General features: G+C 40.6%; 1 non-coding gene across 1 annotated transcript; it reads right to left on the bottom strand.

Moving 5' to 3' along the window:
- Positions 1–1747: 1747 nt before the first annotated feature.
- Positions 1748–1854, bottom strand: LOC126012988 (U6 spliceosomal RNA). Its single transcript, XR_007497327.1, has one exon. It is a non-coding gene; the product is annotated as a U6 spliceosomal RNA (small nuclear RNA).
- Between the last annotated feature and the right edge of the window lie 9161 nt (positions 1855–11015).

Genomic DNA, 11015 nt, shown 5'->3' on the forward strand with positions numbered 1-11015 from the left:
AAGGAAGGAAGGAAGGAAGGAAGGAAGGAAGGAAGGAAGGAAGGAAGGAAGGAAGGAAGGAAGAGGAAGGAAGGAAGGAAGGAAGGAAGGAAGGAAGGAAGGAAGGAAGGAAGGAAGAGAAGAAAGGAAGAAAGAAAGAAAGAAAGAAAGAAAGAAAGAAAGAAAGAAAGAAAGAAAGAAAGAAAGAAAGAAAGAAAGAGAAATAAAGAAGTAAGGAAAGAACGAAAGAAAGAAGGAAAGAAAGAAAGAAAGAAGGAAGGAAGGAAGGAAAGAAAGAAAGAAGGAAGGAAAGAAAGAAAGAAAGAAAGAAAGAAGAAAGAAAGAAAGAAAGAAAAAAGAAGAAAGAAAGAAGAGAAAGAAAGAGAAAGAAAGAAGGAAGGAAAGAAGGAAAGAAAGAAGGAAGGAAGGAAAGAAAGAAGAAAATTTTTTTTCTAAAACCAACATTTACTGAGGACTGTGAAATGAGTAAGGGGTGGAAGGATACCTGGAATTTTGTTTTCCTGGCTGCCTTGTTTTGCATTGCATCTTGTCATCACTGAGATCCATAGAGCTGGAGAGTCAGGGGGAAAAGTAGAGGGAGCAGGGGGAATCTGAGATGCACATCATCATTGTTTAGGTAATTGTTTGACCTTGAAAAAGTTACTTAGCTTGTTTCCACTTCAGCTTCCTGACTAGACCTGTCTAGGGGGAAGTTGTGAGGGTGAATTAGGTCATGTCCATAAAACACTTGAGGTCTTTGAGAGAAAAGCTTTTCCAAACCTATAAAAGGTATAATGAATGCCATCCTCACCATTATTATTGTTGATTATGGGGCTATTTCAGCACATATGCAAACTTCAGAGTTGGGAAGATTTGTCACAAGGACAAGACTGAAGACTCTGCTATTCCTCACTCTTTTGTGCTGGTTTAAATATTCCAGGAATGTTGTCTTGCTCAGCCTCTATGGAAAACAATATAGGACTCTCAAAATAATAAGAATAGAGTTCCAGTATGACTCAATGATCCCATTTCTTGGCATCTATAACATGAACACAAAAACATTAACCGGAAAAAATCATGCATACCTATGTTAATTGCATAAACATAGGTATGCATGAATAGCCATGCATATGAACAGCCTTGATAAGAACACAACCCAGATATCCAATGACAGGTGAAGGAGTTGTGATACATATACATTATGAAAAACTATGCAGCTCTAAGGGACATTGAAATCTTGACTTTTGTTACAACTGAATAGGACTAGAGGGGGTCATGCTGAGCATAAGGAGTTAAAGAGACAAGGATGAGCACCAGATAATCTCACTTTTCTGTGGTATGTAGAGCAACAAAACAACAGAGTATAGTATCAAATGATGACAAACCCTTGACTTTGGATTATAAGACTGAGGCTATAAGAAGTGAGTGGAGGGTGTTGGAGGTTGGAAGGTGAAAGGAAGAGGCAGCGGAGAGATAGCACAGCAGCGTTTGCCTTGCAAGCAGCCGATCCAGAACCAAAGGTGGTTGGTTCAAATCCCGGTGTCCCATATGGTCCCCCGTGCCTGCCAGGATCTATTTCTGAGCAGACAGCCAGGAGTAACCCCTGAGCATCACCAGGTGTGGCCCCAAAACCAAAATAAAAAAAAAAAAAAAGGAAGAGGCAGGTCATAAGAGACATTGGATGACATGGAAAGTCTTGGGCACATGGTCAGTGGTTAAGGTTCAGTAAATGTGTGTACTAAAATCATAAACATTAGCACTATATTTTTAAAATATGAAACGCTTCACAAATTTGCGTGTCATCCTTGCACAGGGGCCATGCTAATCTTCTCTGTATTGTTACACTTTTAGTATATGTGCTGCCAAAGCGAGCACCATTAATACTATTTTAACTGTATCACCTAAATTATAATAAACATTTTAAAAACCTGGAGCCAGATCAATAGTATAGAGGATGAGGGACTTGCCTTGAAAATGATCAATCTAGTTCTATACCCAGCATCATATATGATCCCCAAGCATCATCAGAAGTGATATCTGAACACAGAGCCCATAGTAAGAACTGAGCATTACCAGGTATGGTTTCCAAACCAAAAGCAAAAAAAAAAAAAAAAAAAAAAAAAAAAAAAAACCAAAGAAATCATTCCACTTTCACAAAATTACTTTTGCTCAAATATTTTATTTTTTCTTTCCCATATATGTGAAATGTGCATGGTGAGACAACCCTCATTGAGTCTTCACTCCTCCCTTTCACATGGTTAAGGATTCCTCGGGGGCTATCTTAGATGGGAAGAGGATGGTTCGCACCCATCTGTAGTTCTCACTGGACTGCCAGCTTCTGTGATAAAATAAGCAACAAATGTTGCTACAGCATCCCATGGATTCCAGATCCTGGGCTGAGTATATCTGCCGCCTCTCATAGAAATCCACAAACAGCTCAGCACACAGCCACTCTCTCACTTTCTTAAGTCCCTACGAGAAGGGAGGGTTTTGTACAACAGTGCATGAAAAAGAAACACGTGCCCTATAGCAGTTCCTTCCATTTTATTTTTATCCATAGTTACTGACAATATATATAAATATGTATGTATATATTTAAAAAAAAAACCTTGGAGGCCACACCTGGAGGTGCTCAGGGCAGTTCTGGCTCTGTGCTTAGAAACTGCTCTTGATAGGATAGGGTTCAGGGGACCATATGTGATGCTGAGAATGGAACCAGATTGGCCGCATGCAAGGCAAGCACCCAACTCAATGTACTATTTATTGCTGCAGTAATAAATAGTACTTTATTTATGTACTTTATACTTGTACTTTATATATATTTTTTGACTTTAGATTGTAAGACTGACGTTACAGGAAGTGAGGGGAGGGTGCTGGAGGTTGGAAGGTAGGAAGGAAGAGGCAGACCATAAGAAACATTAGATGGCATGGAAAGTCTTGAGCACTTCATCAGTGGTTAAGGTTTAGTAAATGTACATACTAAAACCATAAACATTAACACTATTTTAACTGTATTAACTAAATTACAATAAACCATAAACCATGGTCAATCTGATGTACTTTTTGCAAATCCATTTTTGGTCTCTTCTATTGAACCGCAAGGTTGGTCAAAGGGAGGGAAGGTGTTTCATTACTGTATATCCCGAACATCATTCCCAGAAATGGGGGCTCAAAAATCAGACATTTGTGGGGCAAGGTTGAGTGTTGTGTATGTAAACATTTTATGGGATTATTATGTTACTGACCCTACCCTGATCGGTGATTGTGCCCTACCCTAGGGTGTGACCTGGCATTCTGCTCCCACTCTAGGGTGGTACCTGATTCTGCTTCCACCATTGGGTGGTACCTGATTCTGTGGAAGGCGAGAGGCTTTTGGCAGGAACTGATCTGAGTCTTTGGACTTCAGTCTTGTCCACCGAATAAAGCTAGTATTTCCACAAGCCTGACTGTCTGCAAGCCTTTTACCCGCCGCTTCACCTCAGAACTGCCGGCTGACCAGGGTGGCAGGCGCGTGCTCCGAGCTGGAGGGAAAAGACCTCATCCTCCATCCCTCCATCTGTCAATCCCATCAAGGGCTGACTTGCAACAGTTGAGTTCTGTAGGACAGCTCCTGCCACATAATTGTATATAGGAGTGAGGTCAGAATGCCCTGTCACTGGGAGTGAATTGTATATTAATACTACAACTTTACATGAACCCCCCCAATACACATAATCCATCATCATAATAACAATAGTAACAAAGGGAAAAGAATGGAAAATATGTTTATGAGAAAAATAACGATTTAAGAAGTGAAGGTATAAAATCAATAACAGTTAATTTTAAATAATGTCTATGATACCAAAATAAAATGAAATAAAATGAATTAACTAAAAAAAAAGAAGTGAAGGTATTGGGCTGGAGAAATAACACAGATGATAAGGTACTTGCCCTACATGTAACCAACCTGAATTTGATCCTTAGCACCCAATATGGTCCAATAAGCACTGTCAGAAGTGATCCCTAAGTACAGAACCAGGAGTAAGCCATGAGCACTACTGGATGTGGGCCCCAAAACAAAGCAAAAAAGAAGTGAGGTCGGGCCCAGAGAGATAGCACAGTGGCATTTGCCTTGCAAGCAGCCGATCCAGGACCAAAGGTGGTTGGTTGGAATCCCGGTGTCCCATATGGTCCCCCGTGCCTGCCAGGAGTTATTTCTGAGCAGACAGCCAGGAGTAACCCCTGAGCACCGCCGGGTGTGGCCCAAAAACCAAAAAAATAAAAATAAAAAAAATAAAAAAATAAAAAAGAAGTGAGGTCTTTGTTATAAACAAACAATATAAAGTCAATTATTTCATGCCTACCAAGGAAGCAAGCTTGGGGTGCATGGGAATCTGGGACAATGATGGAGAGAATTTTACACTGGTTGTGGAATTGGTGTTGGAACATGACATGGCATGGCAAAAGAAAATGTATTATGAGCATTATGTAAAACAATGTGTTTAAACAAACTAATAGCCAAAGCTTTGTTTTGTTTTGTTTTTGGGTCACACCCAGCTATGCTCAGGGGTTATTCCTGGCTCTGTGCTCAGAAATCTCTCCTGGCAGGCTTGGGGACCATATGGGATGCTGGGATTTGAGCCACTGTTCATCCTGGGTTGACTGCATGCAAGGCAAATGCCTTACCATTGTGCTATCTCTCCAGCCCCAACAAGCCTTTAAAAGAAAAAAAGGAAAATGAGTAAAGGAGTGAAATAAGATTATACAATTCTACTGAAGTTGAAGTCTTTGAGCTTCAATAAATGACAATAAATTGCAATAAATGACACCATTGGGACTGGAAAGAAATTGATCTCTCTCTAATTTAATAACCAACATAGACCTCTTGCCCTATAGCACTCAGTCAAGATTATGAGGATGCTTCATTACTATGGCCTGTTCTTCCCCTTTACTGAAAGATTGAAATGAGATCAAGCCTATGGGATATGTCTGATTCACTATGGAAAATCCTTCTGTTTCAGTCCACTGTCCTCTTTCCTTTTTTTTTTTTTGTTTTTGTTTTTGTTTGTTTGTTTTTTGGGTCACACCTGCAGTGCTCAGGGGTTACTCCTGGCTCTATGCTCAGAAATCGCTCCTGGCAAGCTTGGGGGACCATATGGGATGCCAGGATTTGAACCACCATCCTTCTGCGTCTAAGGCAAACACCTTACCACTGTGCTGTCTCTCTGGCCCCCTCTTTCCTTTTTTTTTTTTTTTTTTTTTTGCCAGAGTCTTTCACGTATAAAAAAAATTGGATCACTCAATGTTCTCTTGAGGTTGAGGTCAGAAAATTCACAAGTTCAGGATCACCCTCCTCTATCCCTTCCTTATTTACCTTCTGTAACCTCTTCTGGGTCTACTGGAGCCACTGACTCCTCAAAAGAGTGAAATAGAAATAGTGTTGCTTATGCACATAATAGCTATCAAAATGCACTAAACACACATCCTGTCTTTATCTTCGCCACACACTGTTGGACAGGCAGTAGGTACTAAAATTCTTATTTTATAGATGAAAAAAACTAAGGTTTAAGGAGTTTTAATATCTACGCCAAGGCCTCTCAGCATGACTTAAAGCTCATGTTCTCTCTCTCTCTCTCTCTCTCTCTCTCTCTCTCTCTCTCTCTCTCTTTCTCTCCCCTTCTCTGTCTGTCCGTCTGTCTGTCTCTATCTCTGTCTGTTTCTCCATCTCTCCTTCCCTACATTGTGGTCATTGGTGCTTCTGTGGGATACTCACAGGACAAGGAAGCACCCAAAGTATAGACTACAGGCAAGGTGAGAAACTTCAGAATTCCAGTATTGTGCCAGCTCTTCTTGACAACTTATTGAAAGATTATTGTATGCAACTTAACTCTATACTTTTTTACTATTGTGCTGCAGTATTTTGGAAAACAAGTTATTTCTTTCATAAAATGTAAAAAATCTAAAGTATGGAGACAAAAAAAATCAAAGAGCACAAAATCTTTAATATTCTTTAGGGGAGGCAGGGACAATATTTAGGAGAAAAAGAGCAATGTTCCCCCAAAAGTATGATAAGATCTGGTGCTTTAAGTTTAAAAACAAACAAACAAACAAACAAACTAAAAAACAAAGAGGGGCCGGAGCGGTGGCACAGTGGTAAGACATTTGCTTTGCATGTATTAACCTAGGATGGACTGTGGTTCAATCCCCCAGCGTCCCATATGGAAATATGTTGATGCTATGGAATACACAACATAAACCAAAACGAGAAAAGGAAAGTTTGGTGGTATTAAAATAAGTTTAAAGCTCAGTTTTGTTGTAGATTGTTGGGCCATGGACTTGGGTGTAATATGTTCCAAAATTCTGTTGAATGACATTATGCAACCTTTCAAATTTACTCATCATTTGTATTTAAAGCATAGACAGTTGGAGCCAGAGCAATGGCGCAGCAGTAGGGAGTTTGCCTTTCACGCCAGGAAGGATTTCTGAGCGCATAGCCAGGAGTAACCCCTGAGTGCCATCGGGTGTAGCCCCAAAACAAAAACAAAAACAAAAAGCCAGGAGTTCACTGGTAAGCCCTGGACTTTAGCACAATGGAGTGTTTACCTTACATGTGGCCAACTCAGATTTGCTCCCCAGCATCTCATATGGTCCTCTGAGCCTGCTATGAGTAATTTCAGAACAGAGCCAGGAGTAACCTCTGAACATTGCCAGATTGGCCCCTTCATAAAAAGTCAAATGAAAAAGATGGGAACCAGAGAGATATAGTATAGTGAGTAATGCCCTTATATTGCACAGCAGACCAGACCATATCACATATGATCTCCCAAGCCCTCCTAAAAACGGTCCTTAAGCAAAGAATCAGGTATAAGTCCTGAATACATCAAGGTGTATTTCTTTCCCCATACAGAAAGGAGGTGGTTATGGATAGAGAGAAAGGGTTTTTGGACACCTTCTAAATTGAGGACAGAAGTAAAGCAGATTCTGCAAGAGTCAAACTCTGACCCAATAGAGTCCTTGTGGAATGAGACGTGGATTCCTAAGCTTTGGTATATTGTGAACATGTTTAACCTTCTTTTCTTTTTTGGTGGGGGATGCACAGAAGTTACTCTGGCCATGCTCAGAGATTACTCCAGGCTCTACCCTCAGGAATCACTCTTGGCAGTACTTGAGGGACTATATGGAGTGCCAGGGATTAAATACAGGTGGTTGAGTGCAATGTAAGTGGCTTAACCACTATGCTAGCTCTCCTCCCACTCCACCCCCAGCCTTCTTATTATTTCTCTTCAGAGGTATTGCACAATTATTTTTACACTGAGAAATAAAACAAATACATTCCAAAGAGGAGTTGCATTTAAAAGGAAGATACAGGGGCTGGAGAGAGATAGCATCGAGGTAGAGCATTTGCTTTGCATGCAGAAGGACGGTGGTTTGAATCTCAGGATCCCATATAACCCCCCAAGCCTGCCAGGAGCGATTTCTGAGCACAAAGCCAAGAATAACCCCTGAGCACCACCGGGTGTGACCCCAAAACCAAAATAAATAAAAATAAAATAATGAAAGATACAGAAATAGTTCCACTTCGCAGAGAATTTTTTATTACTGCTGAAATCCATGAGTCAAATTCCACATGATAAATTGCTATGTAAGGACATTAGATAAGAACTTTAATAGTTATGTCCCTGAAAATGGGGATTCCCTGTAAAGATAACCTCTGGATGAATAATTCTTTCTAGGAATATATAAAAAAAACACATGAAAAAGAAAAGTGGATGCAATGGACTGCTGATGTCACTGCGGTGTCCAGAAGTAAATGCAATCATTGTCTCAAGTTTAGTTATCAGTTGAAAGATAAGATCCATCTCTGAGCTAAGAATGTATCAAATTGTTGGTCATATTTTCTACTTCCTCATGGTGTGAAAAGACTTTTTCAGCCATGACAGTAATAAAAACCTAAGACATGAAATGGATGTTATTACAATGCTGCCTGTCTCAGAAACAACCCTGTAGGCATGTCTATCAAATCTTCTAACCTCTAAGCAGTAGCAGATGTTGCACGAGCTAAAAATTATAATTTCATAACCTGGAATTTTATCAATAAAATATTTTCTGCATTCATTTCTGTTTATGTCTTAGTGATCTGCCAGGCCACAAAATATTTTGTCAAGCAGGAGATGATAGTAAATAGTAGTTCTAGAGTTCAATAACTAGTCAGAGCAGCAGAGCCAAATGACTTCTCTGTACTGGGTTGAGTTGTGTCCTATCTTCTAACAATGTTTTTCAGAGTCTCTTTCTTTTTTTTTTTTTTTTTTTTTTTTGGTTTTTGGGCCACACCCGGTAATGCTCAGGGGTTACTCCTGGCTATGTGCTCAGAAGTTGCTCCTGGCTTGGGAGACCATATGGGACACCGGGGGATCGAACCGTGGTCCGTCCAAGGCTAGCGCAGGCAAGGCAGGCACCTTACCTTTAGCGCCACCGCCCGGCCCCTTCAGAGTCTCTTTTCATTTGAGAAAGACTCAGTACCAGAACTGGACATGTTTTACTCTTTTTTTTTTTTTTGGTTTATGGGTCACACCTGGCAGCGCTCAGGGGTTACTCCTGGCTCTATGATCAGAAATTGCTCCTGGCAGGCTCGGGAAACCATATGGGATGCTGGAATTAGAACCACCATCCTTCTGCATGCAAGGCAAGTGCCCTACCTCCACGCTATCTTTCCTCCCTGCTTTTTCTACACTTGAGAACTTTTTTGCTCCAGGGGAAGATTAAAACAAGTTACTCTAGGAGAGTGGCGGTACTCAGACCATGAGAAATGGATCTGATTGGGAAAGACAGGACAGATTAAGTCAAGAAAAACAACACTAAGAAAAACAAAGTTAGCCTCCAATGGCCAAGAAGAAATTGGATTTAGCATTTCCAGTTCATCTCTTCTATGAATTTCTCTCATGTCAATCTCTTGAGTCATTGCATCACACTTTCTACCCCTTTTCCTGCTCCCTGTATCTCCTCTCTCACCCCCCCCTTCATAGACAGATGATGTTCTGAGAGGGTTAACAAATGCCTAATAGACTTAGAATAATTGGCCTGGAAAGAAGAAATTCAAAACAAATATCCATGGAAGAGTTTTCAAGTAGAAGAGTGGAGCAGTGTGGTTAGAGCTTTGCTTTAACCTGGACCTTGATTTGATTTAAGATTTTAATGCAGATAGCACAGCGGTAGGGCATTTGCCTTGAAAGCGGCCAACCCAGGACCAAAGGTGGTTCGAATTCTGGCATCCCATATGTCCCCTGTGCCTGCCAGGATTGACTTCTGAGTACAGAACCAGAAGTAAACCTGAGCGACACTGGTGTGATCCAAAACCCAAAAAAGGAATCCATTTTAAATTAATAAATAGATTCCAACAACTATAATAGTGTTTGGTATTCAAAAATAATGTGACATCCTTAGGTATGAAACTATCTGTTTTAAAATAGTAAACTATCGGGGCCGGGAAGGTGGCGCTAGAGATAAGGTGTCTGCCTTGTAAGCGCTACCAAGGAACGGACCGCGGTTCGATCCCCCGGTGTCCCATATGGTCCCCCCAAGCCAGGGGCGATTTCTGAGCACATAGCCAGGAGTAACCCCTGAGCGTCAAACGGGTGTGGCCCAAAAACCAAAAAAAAAAAAAAAAATAGTAAACTATCACATATCCAAAGGAATTCTTTCATCTTGGTACTATATAAGGAAAAATAAGTTCCAAAATGTAGAGATAGCTCAATTAGTTGAATATAAGCTTTGTGTGTAGGAGATCCAGGTTTGGTCCCTGGCACCATATGGCCCCCAAATCCTCAAGCACAGAGCCAGGAGTAGTCCCTTTGATTTTTAGGAAAATAAATTAGAGAAGAAAGGAAGGAAGAAAGAAAGGAAGGAAGGAAGGAAGGAAGGAAGGAAGGAAGGAAGGAAGGAAGAAGGAAGGAAGGAATGGAAGGAAGGAAGGAAGGAAGGAAGGAAGGAAGGAAGGAAGGAAGGAAGGAAGGAAGGAAGGAAAGGAAGGAAAGGGAAGGAAGGAAGGAAGGAAGGAAGGAAGGAAGGAAGGAAGGAAGGAAGGAAAGGAAGGAAGGAAGGAAGGAAGGAGGAAAAGAAAGGAAGGAAGGAAGGAAGGAAGGAAGGAAGGAAAAGAAAGAAAGAAAGAAAGAAAGAAAGAAAGAAAGAAAGAAAGAAAGAAAGAAAGAAAGAAAGAAAGAAAGAAAGAAAGAAAGAAAGAAAGAAAGAAAGAAAGAAAGAAAGAAAGAAAGAAAGAAAGAAAGAAAGAAAGAAAGAGAAAGAAAGAAAGAAAGAAAGAAAGAAAGAAAGAAAGAAAGGAAGAAGAAAGAAAGAAAGAAAGAAAGAAAGGAAGGAAGAAGAAAGAAAGAAAGAAAGAAAGAAAGATAGAAAGAAAGAAAGAAAGAAAGAAAGAAAGAAAGAAATGAAAGAAAGAAAGAAAGAAAGAAAGAAAGAAAGAAAGAAAGAAAGAAAGAAAGAAAGAAAGAAAGAAAGAAGAAAGAAGGAAGGAAAGAAGAAAGTAGAAAGAAGGAAGGAAAGAAAGAGAAAGAAGAAAGAAAGAAGAAAAGAAAAAGAAAAAAGTGGTAGAAAAGTGAAAGAAACATTCTAGTTTTTTTTGTTTGTTTGTTTTTGTTTTTTTTTTTTTTTGGGCCACACCCGGCGATGCTCAGGGGTTACTCCTGGCTGTCTGCTCAGAAATAGCTCCTGGCAGGCACGGGGGACCATATGGGACACCGGGATTCGAACCAACCACCTTTGGTCCTGGATCGGCTGCTTGCAAGGCAAACGCTGTGCTATATCTCTGGCCCCAAAAGAAACATTCTAACATGAAATTAGAAAACATTAGAGGGCCCGGAGAGATAGCACAGCGGCGTTTGCCTTGCAAGCAGCCGATCCAGGACCAAAGGTGGTTGGTTCGAATCCCGGTGTCCCATATGGTCCCCCGTGCCTGCCAGGAGCTATTTCTAAGCAGACAGCCAGGAGTAACCCCTGAGCAATGCCGGGTGTGGCCCAAAAAAAAAAAACAAAAAAAAAAAAAAAAA

The sequence above is a fragment of the Suncus etruscus genome, chromosome 6, assembly GCF_024139225.1.
Source record: "Suncus etruscus isolate mSunEtr1 chromosome 6, mSunEtr1.pri.cur, whole genome shotgun sequence".
Classification (NCBI taxonomy): Eukaryota; Metazoa; Chordata; class Mammalia; order Eulipotyphla; family Soricidae; genus Suncus; species Suncus etruscus.